At 36.3% G+C, this 26,423-nt stretch overlaps 1 long non-coding RNA gene across 6 annotated transcripts in view; it reads left to right on the forward strand.

Moving 5' to 3' along the window:
* Window positions 1-26,423, forward strand: part of LOC116241789 (uncharacterized) — a 138,595-nt gene that overhangs the window by 50,455 nt on the left and 61,717 nt on the right. For 4 of the 6 annotated variants that reach the window (XR_016461658.1, XR_016461657.1, XR_016461659.1 and 1 more), the window contains exon 3: window positions 14,909-14,961. The exons of the other annotated variants lie outside the window; for them this stretch is intronic. This is a non-coding gene — a long non-coding RNA (uncharacterized LOC116241789). The remainder of the gene's footprint in view (window positions 1-14,908; window positions 14,962-26,423) is intronic. 6 annotated transcript variants of the gene reach the window in all.

Below are 26,423 nucleotides of genomic sequence, written 5' to 3' on the forward strand. Positions count from 1 at the left end.
TGTACAACTTAAACTCTTAAGGAGCAAGATCTTATCAATACATAAGGCACTACGGTAAGGTACCCGAGAGACAGGCCTTTAATTACTTTTATACTGAATGTTCAACTCACTTTTGGCCACTAAGGTTCTTTCTTTTCAAAAGCTCCTTAAATCTTCATCTTGTTTAATGCACATTATTTCTGCATTATGAATTCTTAGAAGATTCTCTGTGGGGCTTTGTAGCATTCTGCCTAGTGCCTTTTGCAATTCACAGGATTTATTAAATTATTCCCTGCAAATGTTCAAGGTCTCTCAATTGCTATAATATCCTTTTGGCTGATTACCCTTGGCAATGGATTAGATCTTTTTATCTTAGTATCTAGATATTGAACCTTGAAAAATCATTTATTTATTTATTTATTTATTTCCCAATAACTTTGTTTTACCTGTTTGAAGCCTTCGGATGATGTTTCTGGATGAAGACCAACTTAGGCATCCTGGGAATTGTGAAATGAAAAACAGTTGTTGAGATGCATAGTGCTTAAGCAGAACAGCAGTTGAACTAGATTTACTTTGGCACTGTTTTTGAGTTCATTCCAAACTCACTTGAAAAACTTACGAGTATTCAACAGGAAGAGTCTTCAATTATGACTTCTTTTTTTTCCAAAATGCATGTTAATTACTTTTAATATTTCTAATATAAAGGCTCCCTTAAGCATTCATTAATGCTACTCTCACCAGTGTTATTTGTTGAATAGGTACATAATGAAAGATAACCCATATAGCTTCTTATCTACTTTCAGCCTTTTAGTTATCTAAAAGCTTATTCAAAGGTGTTTTTTTTTTTCTTCCAAATACAGTTGCTAGACTGTAACTGCTTCTGCTGCTAATAAGCTGGTAGTGATACTACATAGGTTGCACTTTGTCTTAATTTACTAAGTTACACATTAGTGAGCAGTGAAGCTAAATGGAAATAATATTTTGAAAGTATTGTAAGCTGTATCTTCTTTATCTATTGGCACATCAGCCCAAGCTCTTATTTTCCTACACACCCTTATTAACCACTGAGAAAAAAAATCAATCAGTCATAGCAACATTAATAAGTGAGGTTCCTTAAGCCAAATAGCTACCAATTTTGCTAAGTGTATTTTACCTACCTTCTGCTGTATTGGAAAATAACATTTTAAGTAATATAAAGGAACTGTCCTAATAATGATTTTTGATGAGAGAAAAGAGTTACTATTCTGATGCTCAATTTTCAGAAATTCTGAGCAGTCACAATATGAAGAAAGGCCTTTAAAAAGTCTTACCTCATCAGAGATGTCCAGAAATTGAAACACCCAGAACATAGTCTATGTTCTGACTTATTTCCCATAAATCTTAATGTCAGTGAGTTAAATTGTATAAGTAAATATATACACTTACAAAAAGGTAAGAAATTAAAAGTTTTTGGTAAAACTTCCTGTTTCAAAATGTCTTCCTCTTGAGGGTTGTTTTTTTTTTCCTTGTATGAAAAGAAAACACTTTTTCTTTTTTCTTTTTTTTTTTTTTAAAGAGATGGGAGTTGAATTAATGTGAGTATGAATGGATTCTAAACAGTTTCCACAGTAATTATGAGTATTGTGATAAATCTGACACAGAGCTCTTGACTGCATTTAGAGCGTTTGTACGTATTTATATGTAGGAAGAGACTTGGATGATCAGTTATGAAAGACTTCAGAAACAAACAATAATTATTTTCTTGTGAAAGTTGTTGGACTCTTGATGGCTTTGAGTGAATGACTGGATATGGCACTTGTGTATTTGCAGGTAGGTGGGAACTTGCTCTTTTATGTGCTCAGCCTCAAGTTCAGGTTGCTGTGGCTAAACAAGCTGTAACTGTTACCCATGCTATAGGACTCATATCTACACCTACCTTTGGCCATCCTTGAAAACAAAGGTAGTAAAATTTCCTGTATACATCTTCCACTGGAAGCTTAGCTGAATTCTTATAGGCTAAAACTAAATACGAGTAGTTGCCAGTTAACCTTACTCAAAGTGGTTGTTGAACTCAACCCCAGATAGGTAGCAATGGCTGTATTGTCACTGTGTGATTTTTTTTGGGGGAGCCTTTGACTAAGTACCACAAAATAATTTCTGACTCTTGGCCCTCTGTTTAGGAATATATAAAATTTTGTCTGTAAATAGTTGGGGATGGAGCACTGCACATTAGGAACAGAGAACTAACTATAAGCCTTAAGTAATTTCTTAGGTGTCCTGTGAAACTGTACAGAAAAGCAATTCCTAAAAGTCCTTTTTGACATACTCCTAAACTAAAGTCTATTTCTGTGTTGATTTTCAAGTACTGCAGTATTCAACCATTCAGTTTATTTTTTTAATTATTCAATCTATTTCATTATATAGACCTCTTGATTTAATTATTATGGCTTTATTACTGAACTAGTAAATGTATTATTAAATGGACTGAAGGTATGTGGAAAATAGGAATTCTTGAATCACTTTCACAAGAGTGTGTTGTTGTAGGGAGTAACCTGTTGTATTATGGCAAAAGATGTGTTTCTCTGGCCAAACAACTGATATATGAGGGTAAAGTCTAAGGTCTTTGCTGAGGGTAGCCTGGTCTCTGAACAACTAACTCTGTCTTTGATATTTCCTGGACGGTTAATAGCAAACAGTTCTTACTTAGAAAAGTCATATATAAAAAGTCATATATATATGTATATATATATGTTTAGTATGTTCTTATAGTAACAGTCATTCTTCTAAATAATTCCCCAGCTGTATATGAAATGCTTGTTAAATATCACAGAATCAGAATCCAATCAGAGCTGTTTAAAAATACTATCAGAGCTATTAAAAAGTACAGTTAAAAACTGTAACATCTGTAGACTATCTCAAAATCTTTTTAATATACTGAAGCCTAAAGCTACAGAATGGCCCGCCTACAGGAAAATGATTTAGTATGATTTTTAGCTTCTTTAAAGGTAAGTTTATTGTCCAGGAGAGATGAACTTCACAGTTCTGTTGGAAATTAATATCTTTAAGAAATTATACTTTTTTTCTGGAAAAAATTACTTTAGTTTCTGGGAAAGTTACATGTAAACAGAATTGCATGGAAATCATTACACTGAATTGTATTCATACTGTCTTAATATGTTTTTTAAAGTTTTGATAAGTTTTTAAAGTCTCAGTTGACTCCTTGATCATTGGTACAATGACATTTAATCAAAGAAAAGGATAATAGTTTACACTACATATTTATATATTATATTCATATAGCTTTATGTATACAAATGAACATAACAAGTGATGCACAAGCAATTGCCCATCATCCCCTGACCGATGTCCAGCTAGGCTCTGTGAGGAGCAGGACGGATTGAAATGAACTCCCACACTCTTCAAAAGTCTTTCTGCATAGTGTATGATATGGAATATCCCTTTAGCCAGTTCAAATCAGCTCTTCTAATTCTATTTCCTCCCAACTCCTTTTGCTCTTTGCTGAGAATGGCCTTGGCTCTGTGCAGCACTCCTTAGCAGCAACTATAAACTTTGGTGTGTGTTATCAACGTTGTTCTTCTCTTAGAACCAAAACATAGCATCATACCAGACACTCTGAGGAAAAATCCATCCCAGCTGAAACTAATATCTTAGAGCAGAAAAGTCTGATGGGAGTACTAAAAAACATGCTTCCTGCATTTTATTATTGTTCTTCTTACCTCCCTCTCTTTTCTTCCTTTCTTCATTACCTTAAAGCTTTTTTTGCCGCGGTTTCTGAACGGTTGATGATTAATCTCTGTATATGGTTTTGATTGGTTTCTTCTATACCTAAAGTTAGTATTCCCAGCTCCTTACTAAGGATATGTGCTGTGTATTAAGTGGCATAATCCGTTCTTAGTAGGCATCCACAGATATCTGTAGCTTAATTTAAAAGTTTCTTGTTGCTGCTGGATGTTTGCTTATCTACTCTGTTTAATAATTATTGTCTCTTTGGTGTAAACTAAGGAGTGTGATGCTTAAAATTTAGAGGTATTAACATAAGTATTTGAAATGCTACATATGTTCTTCCTCTGTTATGCTGAATCTTCTCAAGATTCAGGGTAATTTGTTTTATAGCATCACTGGGATAATTTTTTTACGATCAAGAGCTTTTATATTAGGCAGTACCACATACTTGTATTTGAACTACATTTTGTACTTTGCTGGGCTGAGGATTCAGATGAGAAGAATTAAGCTTGATTGTTTGCCAGCAGACACTGATGTGGCAGCTTCCATTCTTTGTGTGTTGATGTCATCATTGAGAAATCTCACCTCACAGGTATGTGAAAATAGGGAAAAATGAAATGCAGAAGGCATATATATATTTTTCCTACAAAAGTGTAGTGCAGTCTGGACACAGACCAAAGGAGAATTGTGATTGTTATACATATGCCTGCTGAGTGTTAAAAGAATTATTAGTGAACTACTGAACTGTAGCAGAACCTGCCAACAGCACATGAATACCAGTAGTATTGAATGTGTTTCTGATGCTGTGGTCCAAGATGAGTGTTGCACATAACAAAATAATCTTGTTTGTCCTAGACTGCATAAAGGAAAAGACATGAAGGTTTCAGTAGCCAGACCTTGCCACCACCAAAGGGCTTAGGGGAAAAGAAATCTGTTCAAAACAGATTTTTTTTTCATAACTCTCTTCTTTCCATTTATCATGAATCAAAATACCTAATTTCCATTTCTGAAATCTTTAATGAAAGCAAAGTAACCTATATGAACTCTGAGAAGACTTTGCAAAATGAGGAACTCTGTCACATCAATCAGTGCTTTTTGCTTCAGTGTTGTAATGAGTAACACTTGGGAAGTCAGGAAGCTGTATTCAATTTCTTATTCTGTTTGAGGTGACTTGGACCCTGATGCACATTTGCCTGGAGAGCTTCCAGTTTAAAAGGTATTTCAAGATAAAATTTTGTCATTTAAAGCCAATTCACTTTGAAGTTACTGTAGTAAAAGCCTTGCTGTCAGCCTCTCAAGGAAATGCCCCTAATCAACCATCTGTAGCACCATTCTCACCTTTTTGTTCACTTGATCTTTTTGATTGGATATTTAAGTATTTTGTACGATGTGTAATCTTTCCAAGGGGAGGGATATAGCAAGACTCCAAACTAAAATTTCTCATAGGAAATTCATTTTGCCAACAAACAGTGAGTGGTTAGGGTGGAGATTTGAATTACATTTTGGGACTGAAAACAGGGCAAAATTAAACTGAATGCTATAAACAAGCTAGTGGATTGATCTAAAATATCAAGTTTCCCCGTATGTGTACTTATAGCCATACATGCATACCCTATTTAAAAGGTGAGGAATACCAAGAGTATTAACAGTTCTGATAAGACTGTTTCTCACAAAGTATGGAAAATTTTTAATTAAATTAATCACCAATGAATAAGCTCTCTCTAGAAGGACAAGATAAGTCTATCCCCTTATGAACTGAATTGGAATGGATTGAACAACAGTAGATTCTCTGCTAACGTAATTTGATAAAGCCTGTAGAAAACTGAAGTTGAAAAAATAATCCTCAGAAAATCCACAAAAGGAAGCAAAATAAACATAATGAAAACCTCCATGTTTTAAGCTAGAATATACAACCTAGCTGTCTTAGGAGCTAACAATAGCTAGCAGTCTGCCAGGAGCAACTGGTTTTAGCTTTCTGCTTTGCGGAATCAAACTCTCTAACCCACGTAAGGTTATAAGAGCAAGATACGTCTTCATTTCAGCGCTGCGCCACACGCCGGGTGCAAGGGGGATCACTCCTCCTAGCTTGCACACCAGAGAATAGGATCCCGATACATTTATAAGCCAATCCATACATATTCAGAAGTGTTACCCAAGACCCATTAACATATTCATTACTTTTCCGGGAATTCATTTACATACTGTCCCCCTCCCCAGTGCATGCGCAGTAGCTTCTATTGGATGAAGGTTCGATGTCTTCCTCCCCCTCTGGTGGTTGTTCCAGGATGAAGTCAGACGTCTTCCTCGCCATGTCTTTCCAACCTTTGTACAAGTTTTGAGCTCTTCTCCTGCCCTGCATATGTCAACAATTTCTAATTCTGCCTATCTTTCCTCCCCCTTGCTTTCTTAGGGGCCCTCTCCTGCTGACTGGAGAAGGCTCCCTTTTGAGAATGTGTCTGGGCTAGCAAAAGGTTAAGCAATAAGTTCCCCTTGAGCTAGCAAGAGGTTAAATTAAGCGATGCTGTTTGCGAATTTCTTTTGAGTTAGCAAAACCAGGTGATGTTACGGACCCCTTACATCTTGTATTCTTCAGCTTATTATCTCATCCTGCTTGTTACATTCTTGGCTTCCTTTACAGCCAGGCCATGTTTACCCTTCATCCCCTAACTCATTTTCATAGCCAGCCAAAATTATAAAGTGTTGCCAGAGTACCAGAAGAAACAGAAAAATATAATTCATTTGTGTTTCTAAGGTCCCAAAGAAATTGGCAAAATTTATTTAGTGGTGAAAATATAACCTGACAAGCATATTTTTTGTCTTGGTTTACAGTGATTATGAAAATTTCTAGCTTATCTGTGAATCAGTGACTCTTTTCAGTGAGATTTCTTGACAGCTGAAGACTTGAGTAAGTATTTTAGTTGTCAGAAGACATAATCCTTATTAAGCTAATTCCATAGACGTAACAGTTTCTTATGTGAAACAAATCTTCGTTGCCTCTATTCCAACAGTTTTATCAAAGAAACTCTCACTGATACTGTAAGGAAAATTTATACTCCAGTAAGTTTGCTCAAACATCTTTATCCCAAAAATAGACAGAGGGGAGTCTTCAGCTTTCCTTATTCAAATAAAGGGAGAGTCCACTGCGGTGTATCCCTGTGGGGTCTCTCAAAGTATTGAGGGAGACAGCTCCTTTTTTATCCCTGTACCCTGACACTAGTGAGCCCTTCCCCATTTCCTCATTGGCTGAGGAATTTGGGGTTCACATTCCTCTTGATTTGCCTATTAGCCATTCCCCCTAGTAGGTACCCTCTTTTATTTCCTTTATTTATACTTTGTGCAGAAGGTTCAGAATTTATTGTTATGCCCAACTAGTACTATCTTTGTAAAGATAGTAAAGTGTATCACTCACATGCAGGTGCTAAGCCAGGATCTCCTGCCATGTACTTGCAACATAGGTTTGTTTAGCCAGATCCTTGTGACTAAAGCTCTTCTTCTTACCTTTATCTTGTTTTGCAGGGACTCCCTGTCCTTCCTATGTTCTTCCCAAATTTTATTTTGCAAGGACGCTATCCTTGTTTTTCCATCATTATGTTGAATGCCTAAATAAGTAATCTGTCATGATGGATCTTTAGCAAGTTTGTCTTCATTTGTACTTCTGAAGACTGTATTGATCCTAATCAAATATAATTTAGTATAGTGTACCAAATTCAGTGGAATTATAGAGAGATACATCTGCACATATCACCTCATCAGTAGGGTTACCCAAGCAGTCAGTTCAGTTTAAATGTTTCGTTTTTCTAATGTTTTAAAATGTACACAGTACTGTAAAAATGCACATTATGCCACATGAACTAAGACTTTGAAGTACAGATAGGACATACTCAAATTCCCAGTCAAGAGGTATTCTTCACAGAAAAGTTAAAATAGGATTTATTACATGATGCCTACACAACATTGAAATATCTTTGATATTATTATAGAAACTGTTTTAAATAGGTAATGTTATAGAAATGATGTTATGATACTATGATATTATGATTATTATTTATACTTTCTCCTTTCGGCTCTCTGATGGGTCATTAGCCACAATGACAAAATGTTTCTACTGGCAAAATTTTAGGCAATTGAATATATTTAGACATACTAACCTTATTAAGGGATTAATTTCTGTAGTACTGCAAGGAATGGACTTTTTCTCTCAAGTAATCTTCTTCGCTGGACAATTTAAATTGCCTAGGAGCTACTTTTTTTTTTTCAGTTTTATAGATAAATTGCCACAATCATAATACCAGGAAACCTACTATGTTATGCTTATGTATGAAAGTAATTGAAAATATCCGAATAGATATTTAAACTTTTTTATGTGGTTAAGATTCTTGAATTTGCATAACAGAAGCTTCTTTTTTTTAAATCAGACAAATAAAAAGTGTTTCAGCATCTTTCCTTTTTAAATGTTATTAAATTGTTCTCTTTTTATATATTTTTTATTTAAAATAGCAAATGTATGTAATCTTTGCAAAAGAAAAATATCTTAAAAATTTCTGCAACTACACATCACGTAATCCCTTAAATGCTGATGTAAGAAAAGTTTGTATCTCAGTCCAATTCAATAGTTTTAATACTGAATGAAGAAACCTAAATACCCTGGCCTATTTACAGGTGCAATGTGTGTTCATCTCTTTTTACTGACTGTCTTGTAGGAGATGCCCTTTCTTAGAAAGAAAAAAAAAAATGGAGCAGTTCAGGAGCCAGAATAATTCAAAATCAGTTCTCAGTTGTGTTTCCAATTCCAAAATTTGTGGTTTTGCCACCCTACTTTGATTTTTGTCTATTTTTAGTCTGCTCACATCCCCTGTTTTTCTGCCACTCCTATATTTCATCAAAACACAAGCAAAACAAAACAACAGAGAAACCTCTGCAAACCCCTTCTCAGACTGTATCTGAGATAATTTTGTCAAATCCTACTTTTGGAGTGTATGAGGAAGCTTGAATTGATTATTTATTATTATTCTTTTAATTTAATGCTTAATGATTCAAGCCCAAAATATTTGTTATGAAACTCTTTAAAACTAGAGTTAAAAATTTTGAAAAAGTAAGAAAAGCATTCTTTCACACACAGATTTTTGTATGTAATTGTTTTTCAAATGGCAGAAAAAAACAGGGGTCAATATCTTATGATAACAAACTTAATATAATTTTGTACTGTAAGAAAAGAATCATAGAATCATAGGATCATAAAGTGGCCTGGGTTGAAAAGAACCACAATGCTATGTGGTCAACCCCCTGCTATGTGCAGGGTCACCAACCACCAGGCCAGTCTGCCCAGAGCCACATCCAGCCTGGCCTTGAATGCCTCCAGGGATGGGGCATCCACAACCTCCTAGGGCAACCTGTTCCAGTGCCTCACCACCCTCTGAGTGAAAAACTTCCTCCTAATATCTAACCTCCCCTGTGAATATATTGTAGTATTTTTTAATTCAGTACCTTTTAACTTCGTCCAAAATCTTTTGGTTATTAGCATATAATATTCTAAATGTAGATTTGTTGAAGAAGTGGGAAATACTAAAATTGATCACCTTATTTGAGGTTATTTCAAGAAATGTTGCAGCATCATACTGGCAATAATTTCTACATTTCTATTCAAAAGAGAAAATAGTGATGACAGCTATTTTGAAGAAATGAGGCTGCTCATCTTTGAGGTGTATCTCACTGATATAATTCATTTTTGTTCATAATTATTTGCATGCTTTGTCTCCTAGTCCTACACCTCTTCAGTCATTGTATGCAGCTTTAGGATTGAGAAGCAGATTCCTCTGATTGCTGCTGATTTCCTTTGTGACTTTATGTTGTCTGTGGAAAAGGGATCTTAATATTTCCTATCTCCTACGAGTTGCCTTTTCTGGCTAAACAAAATATGTTTGTGGGATGAAATACCTTCATCACATATAAAAGATTATGGTCTCTTCAGCTCTTCCTATCCTTTACTTTCTTTTTTTCCTCAGTTTCTTAGTCTGAACTATGCCAATATTACTTCAAAGTATAACAAATGGTGTCTTACACCTATTGGCTTTGGGAGGGCTAGGCATTTCTGATACTGGTGAAATAGTGTGCTGAATAGTAAGCTACTTAGGGACTAGTAGGCCAGTTTTAAGTGAAGTCAGGATTTTGTTTCTCTCCTGTTCTTACTTAATGGGAGACACATTTCGTGCTGCAGATTAGCTGAGACTTTTTCCTATTTTATTTCTCAGAAAGGAAGAATTTTTTGGCCTTCTTTGCTTATTTGGACTTCTCGCAAATGCACTTTGTTCTGTGTAAACACAAGGCTTCTGGATCCAAAGTTGAGACTGGATCTTTGATGAAACAGTCAGTGCTACAGGATAGGTAGTGCTTGCTTGAAAGAATTGAACATGTGTACTTCCCTGGCTATCCTTCTTCCTGGACAGTAAATATCATGTACTGTATGATTAATCTGTGGTACTGTACTAGTTACTGAGTGATCAGTACAAAATACAATTATTTTTTACCAGCAGAAATCTATTAAAACTTCACTGTAGCAATAAACAACATTCAGGTAGAAAACACTCAGAACGTACTACTTTTCTTAGATGTACATCATTGACATGAACAGTTAGTTCATAGCAGCTATACAATTAGTTGCAGATCATCATTAAATTACTGTGAATGTCAAACACAGTTGAAGAAGAAGTTGATGGAATTTGGAAATTAGAAGCTGTCTTTTGGTGTACAAAGCAGGGAGCTGTGCACTTTTTTCATTTACAGTGGCAAGGTGAAACAGAAAGCTGTGTTTATCATGTGTCTCAGTTTGAGAGTCTAATGTCTGGATCCAGTGCAGAGAAGTAAGGACTATCTCCTTCAGGCAAAGTGTGTGCAGATCCTGAGTGTAGCTTGAGTTACAAACAAGACTGTCCTTCAATAGAAATGCCTGATGAGGTACATCTGAACATAATTCCTTCTCTCTGTATTCAGCATGGTTGTTTCACTAGAGGAATACATTGGAGTCAAACCTATTTGTCATGTAATTTTTGCCTGGTTGGTTGGAAATATAAAAAACGCTTTCAACCTGACTTTTAGTTCTAGTACATAGGATGATATCTTTTTCAGTATATTATCTTCAGCTATTCCAGAAGTGGCATCAATAGCACTGGCTTCTCCAAGCTGCCATAAGTCGCATAACCTCTGGGCCATCCAACCACCTTATTTAAAAACAATTGTTTTTTAAGGCTGCATGTAGAAATTTAGTTATTCAGTTAAGCCTCCCTCTTCCCCCACATGTTCTGAAAAGATTATTGATACTATCTGGTCTATTTGTGTTGTGGTTTTTTTTTTTTTTTTTTTTTTTTTTTTTTTTTTAGTTTTTTTCAGTGAAAGAAAAGGCATGATCCTTCATACCATGTGTCTAATTTATTCCAGTTTATATCTGGGAATAGTAGACATACTGTGTATAATAAGCTCAAAACTTGTAAGAATAAAAGCAGGTGGTTATTAACAAACAATGCTGAAGACTGTAGGATATTGGGAAATAAGTTAGCTGTTTAATGCCTGCAAACTGGTGAATGAGAAAAAGGAAGATATCTTCTCAGTGGAAGCCGTTGTGAAGTGTTAGAATTAAAGTTTCTTCTCAGGAAGAAAACTGCATAATAAAAAGGCATGAAAGAAGGGCCTCATTGCTGCAAGCTAGGCTAATTTTAACATACCAGGCTCACAGGGAGGAAAAACACATTTTATGTAGTACAAGGAAGTGTTATCATATGTGACTTACGCCTTGTTTTTGTTCAGATCCCGTTGAACCTTTATTCAGCTAACCATGTAACTTGCCAAGGTGAGTGGCAGCCTCTCAGTATATATGCTGATACTTGTGGAGCCATGGAATAAATGTCATACCATTCTGGAATCAAACTCCCTGCATTTCTTCTTTTTCACTGTTTGCCTGTCCCTATACTGATATAGGCTTGTTCTTTAACATAATGCCTTTCCATTGTTGCTGGCTGACATCAAGTGAAAGAGAATGCTTGAGCTATTGTATATGGAAAATACAATACGTACATATTGTTTTACTCTACTTAAATGGTGCCAAGCAGTGACCATGAGAAATTTGGTCTCAAATAAAATCAATCAGGTGGAAATCAGATTGTCACAAGAGTCTTCTAGAGCAACCCTGGATGGCCAAGGGACTGTGGAAAGGAAGGAGTCTCCATACCCAGGGTTTTTCCTGATGTAGTGAATGGCTACGGTGAAAATGGGCAGAAAAAATGCAGAGGCAGATGATGGCTATAACAAACTAGTATTGCTAGAAATATGCTCCATCAGAGCAGAAGGTTTATCTCATCTTTTCCTCTTGATGTTGCAATGCAAACACATTAACCTCATGCTTCACCAGTCCTGATTGCTTTTAGACTCTGGGAACATCAATTTGCAACAGAACTCCTCAGCTGCAACTTTTTCTCATATTACAGTAAAAGCAGTTGCCTGTGGGAAACAGGTTCCTTCTTTCCAAAGCAAGTAGGAGGTTTATCCAATACCAGTCTAATCTTGCCTGTCAAGCCCTATGATAGACCTTCTGATCTGAAAATACGCAAGCTTTAGAACTGAAAAGCCATGTGATGTTTCCTCCAAACACCACAGAAAAATGATTTTTTTCCCACAAAATTAAGAGATTTCAATTTTGTTACATTTATTTGCTTGCAGTGAATGCACAGTTTTTATTCTTTTTAAATTCAGAGATCTATGCAGAGATCATATAAAAAATCCTGCTATAGACAAAGAGTGCCTTAGGCAGGTAAGATGTGACATAGAATTTGTCTATACAGCAAAAAAAGTAAAAAAGTCTATAAAGGGAGTAAAAATGAATGCTCCATAACTAAAATATGCAGTGTTTCCCTTGTTTCCCCACGAGGCAATGCCATGTGCTGCCATTTGCATTTCCCCAGCAGTGAAACCACAGCAGTGTAAAATTAATGAGTGTACAGAGCATGTTTAACAAACTGTGACACATACCCTGTGGTGACTTGGCATCCAACATTCTGCACCTCTGTCAATTTTAAGCAGAGAGCTTACTGAAAAAAATCACATAATATTGTAAATAAATGAACACATCCCCCACGTCCATCAGGCTTTGAACTGTTCTGGAGCAGTCATAAGTTATGGTCATTCCTGTTGAGCCCTTTTTTTGTGAATATCTATAGGATTATGCATTCTATTGTGAAAATCTCCAAACTTTTTTTCCAGCCTTTTAAAAAGGTTCTCTTTCTTGTCCTGATTTTGGCACAGTTTTTGTTCAAATGTCTAGTTATTAACTACCTACTCTGCAATCTCCTAGAAGTATGAATACTGTCTTACTGAAAATGATTTGCTACGTAACAAAACAGTCAGTTAAATATGTAGTCAGATGAAGGGTTAAGCTGGTGCAAAGCATTAGCACCATTAATAGATAGGAGGAGTGGCTGAGGCCCCTGGGTGTGCTCAGCACAGAGCAGAGGAGCTGAGGGCAGCCCTCGTGGCTGCTGCAGCTCCTCACAGGGAGCAGAGGGCAGCGCTGAGCTCTGCCCTGTGACAGCCACAGGGCCCGAGGGAACGTCGTGGAGCTGTGTCAGGGGAGGGTTAGAGAATGATTCTGCACCAGAGGATGGTGGACATGGAACAGGTTGCCCAGGGCAGTGGTCATGGCCTTGAGCTGCTGGAGTTCAAGGAGAATTTGAATGCTGCTGTCAGATGTAGGGATTTGGTAGGTGCTGTGTAGGTGCTGTGTAGAGCTGGATGTTGGATCCCAAAGGGTCCCTTCGCACACAACATATTCTATGATAGTATGATATTTGTATTCTTGCTTATGCTGCCATGCTATATTTTATCATCTTCTTGCTTCATGAATTTTTCTGGGTAATCCCACAGCACTGGGATTGCAATATTCAACTAGTTGTTGGAGTAAAGTATAGAAATGTCCCTTCCATTTCATGGATTTAATGACTTCATTTGCTAAGTCTCATTAAAGAGTGTCATGACAGTAGAAAAAAAAAAAGTTGTGTGTTTCAGAGGAAGGCCCTTCACTTCCTGATAAAAGTAAGAAAATGTTTTGAAGTAAAGACTGACTATTCATTGGTCTTGATGCATTAACAAATGAACAAAGACTTCTTAAGTTGAGATAAATCCCTCAGATAAACAAGCTGTCAGTCAGTATCTCATCTGAGTTACTAGCAGTTCAAGAAATCCCTGTAATAATTAGAAGTAATTAAGTTAAATTAGAAAGTATTAAATCATACAAGACTATCACTTGTAGGAGGGAGAAAACAGACACTTTCATCTAATATCTCGAAGACCATTAGTGGTATCGTTATGATATAGTATTCAAAAATGATGTTTATCTTCTGTTTTTGATTAATGTTTAATTTAAATGTTTTAATTATGGATTACTGGTAATCTTATTCATTGGTGTTGCACAGTATTTCCAACTGATATTTTTACTGATGTAAGGTGTAATCTATACACAGTTTTCTGTGGATGATAGTTGGTCAGATTTTGAAGAGTTTCCCTCCATGATATACATGTTGGAACATTCATCCAGCTAGAATGAGGAATTTTCAGTTCATATTACTAGTCAAGTCTGAAAGAACCACTCATTAAACATGTTTGAAGTCTGCACAAAAAAAAAAAAGTCAGAAGAAAGGAATTCTGGAAAAGTGTGTATTACTATCTACAGAATAATTTTTTAAGAAATATTTATATATCTATTATATATATATATTCATTTATGTATCTCTGAAATTATATATTTGTATATATTCATTTATATATCTCTGAAAATCTAACAGGATTGTTAGAATTTTTTAAATATCTTAAGAATTTTTGAGCACCCAAAGCATACAGGAATTGGAATTCAAATATGGTGTTAGTTGTGAAAGTTATTCATACTTGCTGGGCAAATCCTATTTGCTTCCCTCACAAGAATATACCATTCAAAGAGCTGAAGAATGTGCTTACAGCAAATTAATATGTACTAAATGCACAGATGCAGCCTGGCTATATTCCAAGTAGCCTGAAAAATGTTCGTACATTTCCTTAGCTTGCACAAAGTAATAATTCTGGAAGGGAATTTTCAAAGTTACAATAACCATACATTCGTAGATGAGGAAATATGATACCATCTGTTTCTTTTAAATCTTCTGTCTGTTCAAAACATTTTTTTTTCTGTCAGATGAAAGTGAAGTGAACCTGTGGCAATCTGAAGGTCTTGATGATGGGCCAAAGGTACTGTCAAACTCTCTAATACTTATTTTGCTTAAAAAAATATATACTTGTTATCTGAAATTGGCAGATTTACTGATGCAAATCTGGAAGTGTCAATCATAATGATTCTACCTCTTTGTATTGTTTTCATTAATCACAAGTTTAATGATCTTCATCATTCTAAATACACAGTTTGTCCTTTCAGACTGCCTTTTTATTTGAATTAAATTGGGTTGGAATAAGGCTTTTGTTTTGAATCTTAAAATTCTCATGCTTATGCATTCCAAGTTATTATTCCACTTTATGTCACTATGCAATATGGACTTGTTAGTATGCTGAAGTACAGAACATTGTGTCCATACTGAGATTGCAATTTTTTTTTCTGATATATGTGAATTTTCGGGCTTAAAATGATTATGTAGCAATTGTGACCAAAGTATGGTAGCCATAATTCAACTGTCTTTAGAAGCAGTTATCTCAGATACTGCTACAAACATGACCATCGGCTCAGAAAACAGTATGTTTTTCCTCTTTCTACTCAGAAGAATTAAAATGAAGGCAGAATTTTCCTTACTGTCTCCCCAGTCTTCCCATCAGAAGACCTATGAAAAATTGTATATGTTGATATGTTCTGATTTCTACACCACAAGCTGACTGGAAATCTTTGAGAGCCAAAGATCACTTTCCCTAATTTACAGCCTGAAGAAGACCAGTAGTTAAGCAAGCTATTGCTTAAATTTATAAGGCATTCTCCTTTTGTACTAGGAAGAGAAAAGTCACTGAAATTACTTTCTCTATATGTAAATACAGTTATAAACAAAAGGTTCTGCTGCTTTTTATCCAGATACAGTATCTTGTCAATGAGCATGTGTTATTTTCTGTCATATAGTTTTTTCTAAGTTAGTAATTGCTGCATTTGTATGAAGAATTGAGTTGTCTATTAAGATGGTTACTTTTTTTTTTTTCTTTTCCATCTCTTACTATGTCCTTTAGACATTCAAATCCCTTTGTATTTGGAAGGATAGAAAACTGCATAACTACAGAAAATATACATAATGTTTAGAAACTAGTCCCACAAGGCCTTTCGTAGATTTTATTCTGTGTTGGATAGTCTGTGTTTTTTTTTTTTTAACTGACTTCTAACAATATCATAGTGCTATTAAAAGAAAAAAATGATGCTTCAGCAAGTTAGTGAAAGACATAAGCATTAAGAAATCTTATAAGGTTTTGGTTTAAGACTATTATGTGTAAATTTTGTTGTCCTTATTTTTAATAGAGATAACAATTGATAACTTACACAGAGATCCAGTAAAACCTTAACAAACTTGAAAAAGTTTGTTTAGTCTATGTGTCCCATTAAGATGTAGCCCAGATTCCTGAGGGAATTGGTTGCTGTAGTTGCCAAACCACTCTGAGTGATATTTGAAATGTCAGAGTAGTCAGGTGAGGTCCCTAGTGACTGGAAAAAAGGCAGTATTGCACTCACTGTTGATAAGGGTAGAATGAGCAACACAGGGATCCTCTGACCTGTCAGCCTCACCTCTGTGCCAGGGAATATAATGGAATAGATCCTTCTGGAAGCTAGGCTAATGCACATGGAAAACAGGGAGATGATATGAGGCAGTGAGCCAGCAGGACTTCACCAAGGGCAAGTCCTGCCTGACCAAGATAGTGGCCTTCTATAATGGCATAACTACATCAGTGGACAAATGAAGAAACACAGCTTTAATCTATATAAACTTCACTAAAGCCTTTGGCACAGCCCCCCATAACATCCTTCTCTCTGAATTGGAAAGAAATGGAAAGAGAGGACTATTTGAAGGAAGAGGAACTGATTGAGAGATCTTACACAGAGAGTGGTAGTCAATTGTTCAATGTCCAAATAAAGATCAGTGATGAAAGTTGTCCCTCAGAGGTCTATACTGAGACCAGTAATCTTCATCAGTGATGTCTGCAGTGGGATTGAATGCACCCTCAGCAAATCTGTGAGTAATACCAAGCTATGTGGTCTGGTTGTGGCGTGATTGACAGAACTCCAGGATGGAATGACATCCAGAGAAATGCAGACAGGTTGAAGCAGTGGGCCCAGATAACCTCATGAGGTTCAACAAAGCCAAGCATTGCAGCAATCTCCCTTATCAGTACAAACTGGTGGTGAAAGGATGGAGTATAGCCTGGCTATAAAGGACAAGGAACTTGTGGATGGCAAGCTGGACATGAGCTAACAGTGTGCCCTCAGAGCCCAGAAAGCCAACTGTTACAGTGGTCTGTATCAAAAGAAACGTGGCCAGCAAGTCAAGGGAGATGATCCTGACCCTCTGCTCTACACTGGTGAGATCTCTCTTGGAGTACTGCACTCATTTGTGAATTCCTCAGTAAAGGAAAGACATGGAACTCTTGAAGTGCATCCAGAGGAGGGACACAAAAATGATCAAACAAAACAAAATGAAAATGATGAAACCTCCCCTTTGAGGACAGGCTTAGAGAACAACTGGGACTGTTCAGGCTGGAGAAGAGGAGGCTCTGGAGAGACCTGAGAGGCCTTTCAATACCTAAAGGGAGTTTATAAGAAAGAAGGGAGCAGACTCCTTAGCTGAAACTGTTGTGAAAGGAGAAGGGAAAATGATTTCAAACTAAAAAGAGGAAAGATTTAAATTGCATGAAGACACAGTTTTTTATGGTAAGAGCAGTGAAACACTGAAATGGGTTGCCCAGAGAGGTGGTGGATGCTCCATCCTTGAAGACATTCAAGGTCAGACTGAACGAGACTGATCTAGCTGCAGATTCCCAGCTGTTCATTGCAGGGAAGTTGAACTAGATGACCTTTAAAGGTCCCTTCCAACTCAAATGATTCTATGATTCAATGAAATATGCCTTCAGGACAGAGATCAGCTATAGTATTACCTATTAGCTCTGGAGTGTCATTATTCTCTATCATTATTTTTTAAAACAAATTGATCTTTCATTATAATCATTTATCTTTAACTCTAAAGAGAATTAAAATGAGTCTTTAATTGTGTTTGATTTCTTATGAGAGAGAGCAAAAGAGGTGAAAAACAGTGAGTTTTGGAGTGGTTTTTACTTATCACACAGAAGATTACAATCCTATTCCATCCCTTAAAGAAAGACTCATTATTTGAAAGAAAAAATGCATCATAAGAATAAGACTGAAAAAATGTAATTCCAGTGTAGATTCTGTAGCATCAATATAATCCAAATGCAGGCACAAAAGCCATTAGCTATCCCAACCCTGTTTGAATTAGTCATTATACCACAAACATAGAGCCTTCTTTCTGACCTACGAAGCACAATCCCTTGCATTTTTAGTATTTATAATTTATAATAATATTTATAATACTTTGAAATGATAGAAAGTCCTTCTTCTTTGTCACAACTAGCTGGATAAGTGAGAGGAAAGTAAGGAATGTTGTGTACCTGGTTTTCAGCAAGGCTTTTGACCCTCTCGCATAACATCCTCGTAGGTAAGCTTAAGAAATGTGGGACAGATGAGCGGACAATGAGGTGGATTGGGAACTGGTCAATTAGTAGAGCTCAGAGAGTTGTGATCAGTGACAGAGTCTGGTTGGAGGCCCCTAACTATTAGTGTTCCCTTGGGGTTGGTACTGGGTCTGATCATGGTTGATATCTTAATCAGTGACCTGGATGAAGGAGTAGAATGCACCCTCAGCAAGTTTGCTGATGGTACAAAGCTGGGAGGAGTGGCTGACACATCAGAAAGCTCTGCTGCCATTCATCAAGACCTGATGGACTGGAGAGTTGGGCAGGGAGGAACCTGATGAGCTTCAACAAAGGAAATGTAGAATCCTATACCTGGGTAGGAATAACCACACTCATCAGTACAAGTGAGGGGCTGACCTGCTGAAAAGGAGCTTTGTGGAAAAGGACCTGAGTGTCCTGGTGGACAGTATGTTGGCCATGAGCCAGAGTGCCCTTGTGGCCAGGAAGGCCAATGATATTGTGAGGTGCATTAAAAAGAAAATGGCCAGCAGGTGGAGGGAGGCAATCTTCCCCTCCTTCTCTGCCCTGGGGAGGCCACATCTAGCTTGGAGAAGAGAAGATTGAGTGGGATCTTATCAGTGCTTATAAATATCCAAAGGGCAAGTGCCAAGTGGATGGGGCCAGTCTCTTTTCAGTGGTGTACAGTAGCAGGACAGTGGTCAACAGTCACTAACTGGAACAAAGGAAGTTTCACCTGAAGATGAGAAAGAACTTCTATTCTGTGAGGGTGACAGAGTGCTGGAAAAGGCCGCCCAGAAAGATTGTGGAGTCTCCTTCTCTGGAGATATTCAAAACCCATTTGGATGCTTTCGTGTGTAACCTACTCTAAGGAGCCTACTTTAGTGGGGTTTGAATTGAAAATGATTTCCAGTGGTCCATTCCAATCCCTATGATTCAGTTATTCTGTTATCTTTGCTCTGGGAATCCAACAGAAGAAAGTATACAGAATTCTCCGTGAACTGTATTGACATTATTCCTGTTGGTCCGTTCTTAAATGTGATTATATAATTTGATTGTTTAACACTTAAGCATTTACAACAATATGTGAAATTTGGTCATCTTCTTTGATGCTTTGATAAGCTAGTGTGTGTTGTTGCAGGAGGTGTAGCTGCACAGTTATGGCCGGATTTCCTGACTGAAAACTGAGTGTGCTATTGGAGGTCCAAAGCTTCCTAATTTGTCTCTCTTCTCTACCAAAGCTTTTAAACGTCTTCTCACCCTCATTCCCTGTATTCATAAAAATAATATGATTTTCATTCATATTACCCACTCAAATTTTTCCATTTTTAAACAAAAATGTCTGTGATATTTGAGACAAAATCACTTTTTGTGAAAGACTAGAAATAATTCTTGACAGATTTGAGGCTTGCCCTCATTGTTTTTCCCCTTTGTCAGATAATTCTTAAGCAAATGTTGACTTGACCCTTGAGATGAAATAGTTAGTATAGTAAACAAAGAGCTGGCAGTTTTGTAGGTCTCGCAGTTGTTTCTTCACTTGTAAAAGCCTAAATAAACATTTCAGTTTACCTGTGTAAAGGATATACTTTAGGGATATGACTGGTTCTTATGGCTTGCATATTGGGAATTTTCAGTCCTATCATTTGAGGGGGTGATTCATATATGTGTGGGGATGGTAAGTGGAGATGATGTGAAATTTTGATATGTTTAGCAGCTTGAAAAATAACTTTTCCCCATCCTTTTGAAATCTAACCAATAGGTTTGACCAAAGCACATCTGACACATGAGCAAGAACATTTTTGCATATTGGCAAACAGCTATTCTGAATGTGGAAAACAGTGAAGGGAAACATAGAAGACAAACTTTTGACAGGTAGAACTGGGAGGAAGAGAGAATTGGAAATTTAGTGGTTTACTGGACATGAGTAAAATCACAGTACTTCTTCAATGTGATCCAAGGGGTGTTCTGCTCTTCCCAAACATAATTTCTGTAGAACAGATAAAGGAAGACAATGAACTAGCAGAGTTAAAGGAAATGAATGGACCATAAGATACAGAGCTGTGAGCAGATGTGAGAAATGATCTGCCAGCAAGTTTTGTATACCTCTAAATTGGATTTGTCTTGATCTTGCAGATGTATTGAAAATCTAAAAGTACAGTGATTCTACTTTCCAGTGATTCTTATTGTGGTTTTATAAGGTAGCAGTATCTTAGACTGCTCTACAAACAAAAATTTCAATTTGTGGAGCTTTGTTAAATGCAGTAATTTCAGATATAAATCTTGAACTCTGGAAACATAAGCATTTAGAAGACAGTATCATTTGTTTTTAAATATAAAGATAGGGTTGATAAGGAACAAGATATCTCAGTATTTTGAGTCATTTTTTGTGTTGTTGAAAATTGTTATTAATCAAGATATGAAACTTGAGTAGAAGTTGCTTCAGTTTATTTTTCAACAAGTAATTTTGAAAACAGTTACTTTTATAACATCCTGCATTTGCTTTATCCTAGTGAAAGTTCTGACTGGGTTATCTGAAACAGAATTCAAGTGTATGATACTTCGATATTCTTTGAGATAGTACAGATACTTTGAGAAGTGAAACTGTAACCCTTGCAAAGATCAGTAAGATTGGACAAAAGAATTTTGAAATTTAGTTCAAACTATGAATGCATTTATTTTCTCCATTCAAGCAGTATCATACAAACTATTAGTCATGAGAGTAAAATGCCATTTCTGCCTTACTGACAGCATAAAATCTATTCCAGGAATTCTGATCCCAACACAACCATCTTTATGTTGGAGTTTTTCAGAATTTCCATGTAAGAGATCTGTCCTGTACCTAATAAGTCAGTGAACTGATACTGATTTTGAAAGAGTAAACTCCTTGACTTCTGCCAGAGCTGCTCCAAAAGTAGTACCTCCTGTTTTATTTTGTTGGCCTGCAGTGTCAGTGAAGGGTATTTATGGTATGGCAGTAGAGGCTGAATCTTCCTACCAATATTCCATTATATATTTTTGCTGTGCAACAGATGGCAGCAGAGGGACAGTCTGACAGAGCAGTGTCTGACATGGAAGTGCATTTTAGAACTGAGAGTAATCAAAGTAGAAAATCGTCATGGAACTTCCGTTATACTTCATTTTGGAAGTTGCTTTTCCTCAGCTCTTTCATTTCCAATTTTTGTTTTCCGCGAAGTGAGATAATTCTTTAAGGAAGCCAAGGTTACTCATTCAATCATGGCCTCAGGGAAGCTGCCTGGAAAGAACTTTTACCCTCATATATTTAATTACCAATTTTTTTTCCCTCATTCTTAGGTGATTGTCTTTGATTCATAGTTTTAAACAAAACCGCATGGTAATGGTCTATAATAATTTCTAACACTTATCATTTGAATTTCAGATGAGATAATGGTGAAAAACTGATTTGGGATCATAAAACTCATCAATTTTAAGCAATCTGTATTTTCGAAGTTATACACAGTGTTTCATCTATTTATATTAATTTTATGTAAAAAGATTTGGGTAGCAATTATGCCTGCATTTATCTGTTTGAAGAAAGTAGTTGTTATTTTGATAGATAAGGTTTACCATATGTGTGCCACATTGTCTACAGAAGATTGCACAGAATAAACGTCATGGAAAAATGCATAATGACACAGAATAAATGGAAAAAAAGTGTGAAGAAATATGTAATTGCAACTTTCATTTTTAGAAGAATGCATAATTAATTTAATGTCTGTGCATCTGTAGCTAGGAAATACAACTAAATAATTACTTATCACATAAATAGAGCAGAAAATAGCAAGATAGTTGCAGTGAGTTACTTTCTACTGTTTTATTTTCTAGCATTCTTTCTTTCTTCATTAATGGCCAGGTTTATGTACGGTATTATTATCTGCAACCAAACAATCTTTTGTTTTTGATTCTGAGTTTCTGTCTGGATCAGATTGGAAGTTTACAAGTTTCTTTCATGTGGCTGCTTTGTAGCCTGTGTAAAACCAGGTTTATGATTAATGCCTAATTCTCTTTAGACAAGTGTTCATCTGAAAAACAAACCAGAAATTGTTATCTCTGCTAGCATCTGCAATACCTGTCCCCAGTGATTCAACAGCGTAATTATTCCTTTGTGAAGATCAATCTTTCAGTTGATATTATTCAGAAATGATTTAGAGATACGATTTAGCAGAGGGTTGTAAGAGTTAGGGTTCTATGGTTAGGCTGCGATTGGACTTGATGATCCTTGAAGTCCCTTCCAAGCTAAGTAATTCTATGATTCTATGATTGAAATCTAATTCTTCTAGTGTTGACATATTGGATGTGATTGCTGGTAATGGTTTGTTTCTGTGTATCTGTATGGATGACAGGTTCGATCAAGTAGAAGTCTGTGCACTTGTGTTGTGGAAACTAATAGTGTGCTGGGTATGAAAATATTTGGTCCAAAATTTCACTGAAAATTAATCACATATGCACATCATGGACTGCCAAGTGCTAAGAAGTCCCCATAGTAAGCTTTTCAAAATTCATTGGAAGTCTGTGACAGCTAAAGGAAAAATGAGCAGCTGCAGTACTGTGCCCATTGCATTTCTAGCAAATGAATATGGCAGAGACTCTGTTTTCTTTTTTTTTACTCTGGCTGCTTTAGTGTTTATTGTTGTTTGCTGTAAACTAACTGAGAGTATGTGCTAATGCTGATCAAGTCATTCAACTTACATGCAATGAGGGTATTGAAGAAAGCTAAAACTATCTGAAGCATCACTGGTACTATATAGTCTTACTATTGCAGTTTGAGGAGTTGATCAAGAAACACCTCTGCTTCCCCTTGGGAGAAAGTGGTGTGGGAAAGTAGAGGGGAAAAACCTGATTGAGATAGGAGAAACTGATTTACTAAAAGGAACATGAGATAATATAGTTGAGGGAACTGGGCTTGTTTAGCTTGGAGAAGAGAAGGTTCCAGGAAGACCTCACGTGGCTTTCCAATACTTGAAGGAAGAATATAAACAGGAGGGGGGAAGACTGTTTACGAGGGTGCATAATGATGAGACAAGAGGGAATGGTTTTAAGCTGAGATAGGGGAGGTTTAGGTTAGATATTAGGAGGAAGTTTTTCACACAGAGGGTGGTGATGCACTGGAACAGGTTGCCCAAGGAGGTTGTGGATGCCCCATCCCTGGAGGCATTCAAGACCAGGCTGGATGTGGCTCTGGGCAGCCTGGTCTGGTGGTTGGTGACCCTGCACATAGCAGGGGGTTGAAACTAGATGATCGTTGTGGTCCTTTTCAACCCAGGCCATTCTATGTTTCTATGATTCTCTGAATTAAGAGTCATAAATCAGCCCTTCCACAGCTGTTCTCCCAGAAAAGACAAGAGCTCTTCCCCTGTCATCTGGAATCAGAAGTCATGTGGAGGCTTTTGGGAAATGCGGTACATCTCAGTGTATCTTCCTCTTAAAGAGTCAGAACTCACATGAAGCTGCAAGGGAAACCAGGAAACACATCTCCACAGTGCACTGTGCCTTTGCAGCCAAACAGCTTGATGCATGATGTCGTGATACAGAATACTGATACAAGCAGGACACTTACTTTTATTAAGCCTGAGCAAGTTAGTTGCTTGAATTTTAGTGCTATCATATGATTAAGCATTTTTTTCTATCATTTTTCTTCTCCCACTGTGTAATTCTAAGCTTTACAGAAGAGGTGTCTTGTGTATAATTTCTAATTTCTGAAGTAAATACAGATGAATGCAAAAACTTGGAAACTGGTTGGATTGCTGTGTGAGCCATATGCAGCCTGAAAAAGTTTCATACAGTAGAGCCATAGCCATTCTTGTTGTGAATGCAACCTTGTTACCTAATGCCTTGACTATTGTATAAGTTGCTCAGAGCAGAAGGAAGAGTGGGAGTGGTACCTGCAACCTTTTGTACAGGTATCTTCCAAAACAAGTGACCTATCATCTTTTGTGTCAGTGTGGTCACTGTTGTCAATATTGGAAGAACCTGAGTTCTAATCATTTTAATTTTAATAACACTTCTATAAAAAAAAGTATAGCACTTCCGCATCTAGGGCATAAGATATGGAGAGGTTTTGTGACCTGTCACTGAAGTGTAGTGTGAGGAAGCTGATGTTGGGAATCTTATGTTGCTAGTAATATAGCCTTTCTTCTTTGGAACACTAGAAATGGGTAGCAAATAAAAAACCTGAGAGCTTTTTTTTTTTCTGAAAAATCTTTTTTTTTTTTTTTTTTTTTTTAAGTGAGTTTTGTCAGACTCTCTTATGAGCACCCACAATCATTAACAGAAAAGAGTGTTTATCTGTAAGTCTCTGAATAATGGAGATCATGACTCATCTGTTTATGAACATCTTTCAGGTTTTATCCCAAGAAGGCCAGATTTGGTCTTCCCAAGTGGATTTCCTTCCAAGATAACCTTCTCCAATTTTGCAATCTTTTCATGTAATCAATCCTACAAAATGAAAAGCTGTGTCATTGATTGTAGAGAAAACAGTAGATACAAACTGATGTTTTCCAGAATGATTTGGACTTCTGCATGTGACCATTTCACAAATATTGGAAATATATATATATATATATATATCAAATGCCTGCATCCAAAATAAGATAAAATAATTCATCAGGTCAGAACTTCCACCTTTTCAGATTTTAGTTTGTTAACACTTGTGTTCATATTTATTTCATTTGAAAATAGTAAAGAAATGAAGGAAGCTGTACACAAAGTCCATCATGAAGTGGTGACATGCTTTTTATATTTCTATATTTGTAAATAAGATCAGTGTGCTGAAAACTAGTCAGTATTTCTGCATTCATCAAATTAGTATAAACTGTACTTTAATAAAGAAATAATCAGGAAATCTATACAAGTTCTTACATTGATGATAATCACAATTAAAATGAGAAATATTCAAAACCATCAGCTTTATTGATTTTATAGATGTGAATTTAATGTTGATACTGTAGTGTAACTGGTTCCTAAATTTGTATGCACAGTTCTGATGTAGTTAAATTGTGTTAAATGTTAAGTTCACTTTCTTCCCTGCATAAAAGTAATAAGAACAAAAATGCAGTGATTTGTAATGGATATTTCTGAGTGCATTCAGCAGTAGTTGTGAAAGTCTATAAAGATCTGACATATATGCTCATGCAATTACTATATTTTCATTAATCATTTTTATTACTTATGTAGAAGCATAGCATCACAGAATGGTTTGGGTTGGAAAGAACCTTTAAGATCATTTAGTTCCAACCTCCTGCTACGGGCAGGGACAGCTCCCTCTAGACCAGTTGCTCAAAAGACCAGGTTGCTCATATCTGTGATTTTATCACCATTTCTGTAAGAACTAGACTGGGATGGTTTTCTGTGACACTGCAGAAGTATTCATACTTTAAACCACTTCTGCTGATGTGAATTGAGAAAATTTATAAGCACAGGTGCATGGGTTTTGACTTTATATTAGACTACTTGTCATCATAGGAGTACAAGTAATTTATTATTATTATTTTTTTAATATTATTGTCCAAAATTTTTTGTTAATTATATCCCATAAGAAATCTCTAGTTTCTCATTGTTGCATCTTGTTTCTGGGAAAAGAACCAGGTCAAACAAAGCACAGAACTGCAGTGTCTGTTTTCAAGTAATGAAAAATAGCGTATAAAAAGTGGTGACAAGGCTGTCAGTATTTTTAATGAGTTTCTGCATATCTCAGAATGGAATGAAAACAGATGGTCTACTTCATGAATGCATGATTAAAACTGTTAACGGTGGCTGAATCCTGTGTGTTAGATCTGTCTTCTGTCCCACACAAGGGTGCCTTTATCGTGAGGGCTGTGGCTGCTCTTCTGAGAAGAGATGTATCATCATCATTTTGAGAATAAATGAAATGTATCATAAAACTATCTGAAGAAAAGTACCTACTTTTTATGTTCCCTTATGGCAAAAGCACTGCTCCATTTCTTGCCAGCCAAGATGATCCTAAATGTCTAATGGTAAGGGGCAGGAAG

This window comes from Phasianus colchicus, chromosome Z (genome assembly GCF_987193195.1).
Source record: "Phasianus colchicus chromosome Z, bPhaCol1.hap1.1, whole genome shotgun sequence".
NCBI classification, from domain to species: domain Eukaryota; kingdom Metazoa; phylum Chordata; class Aves; order Galliformes; family Phasianidae; genus Phasianus; species Phasianus colchicus.